Below are 1,317 nucleotides of genomic sequence, written 5' to 3'. Positions count from 1 at the left end.
AGATTCAATATGCAATAACAAATCTCAATAGTAAAATCTCACTGCTCTTTTAACACAGCATCTCTAGCAGGAGAGGATCTCTCACACCTTTCCCAGGGCATTAATAAATGCTGGTTCAAGTGCAAGATGTTTATTTAGTGATTTCCCAATACTGCTAGTGCTCACTTTACAGCCTTGTTCCTTCTGCCATCTGCATCAGTACAGCCCAAGTTTATAAAGCTTATAGAATTCATAAGTGGCACATCTTAAATAAGAAATAGGAAGTTCAGTTGAGCTCATTTATTTCTCAGAATCACAGAATGCTTTGGGTCAGGAGGGATCTTAAAGATCATCTTGTTCTAGCCCCCCTGCTACAGGCAGGGACATGTTCCACTAGACAGGTTGCTCAGACCCATCCAACCACATCACGAACACTTCCAGGGATGTGGCATCCACAACTTCTCTGGGCAACTTCCCTTAAATACAGAGCAATCTTTCGTTCTTATAGGACATGTGCGGAAGTGGAGCAGACAGCGTTTGTTCACATAAATTCTAATGAAAAGTAAAACTGAATGCTCATCCAGACCACCAAACCTTAATTCCCTCACTTGCAGCAGGGTAGCCTAGCTCTCCTCAGGAGAAGCAGGGGCTCACAGAGGATCCCAAGGCACAGGTCTCCACAAGCACCTAGTCATGTACTTACCCCAGGGGAAGAATTGCAAGGCTGCAGCCTCTCCAAGAGCCCAATAGCACTCAGGGACAATGTTGCCACACTCACACTGTGCACTTGCCAACAAGGAGTGAATGTTCACAACACCTTCTACAGTTCGCTCCTTCAGGAAACAGAGAATTCTCACTCTACCTGCAGTCTCTTAATCCAGTGTCACCCCACCCCATGCCAGAACAGGGGGCAGCCATGACCCCGACCAGGCTTTCCCCTCCCAACAGACATCCCCCAGTCACTTCGGGGGCTTTGTTTGGTGTACTTAAACCTGTCGGGCATAAGGCTCACCAAAGCACCTCCAATGGCACTACCAGAAATAGAATCACCCCTTTGTTGCTGTGTCCTTGGCATGGAGAGAACTGGCTGAGTGCAGGCACTAACAGCAAGGTTTTTCTGTGTGGAGCTTGGGACTGAGGTTTTAGATCCTTCATGGGGTGCCATTCTTCTATTAGTATTATCTTTCTGCCAATTTCATGCAGCCTGAAATACAGTCAAGCCTATTCATACTCATGACATATGAATTTAGAACAATTTGTTTAAACAAAGTGAAACATGCGAAGGCACTTCCACTGCCTTCAAACAACAGTTTTCTTCCATAATCAGCACAGAATATT

This window comes from Cinclus cinclus, chromosome 6 (genome assembly GCF_963662255.1).
Source record: "Cinclus cinclus chromosome 6, bCinCin1.1, whole genome shotgun sequence".
NCBI classification, from domain to species: domain Eukaryota; kingdom Metazoa; phylum Chordata; class Aves; order Passeriformes; family Cinclidae; genus Cinclus; species Cinclus cinclus.
The sequence above is the reverse complement of the archived record's forward strand: the minus strand, read 5'-3'. Positions refer to the sequence as shown.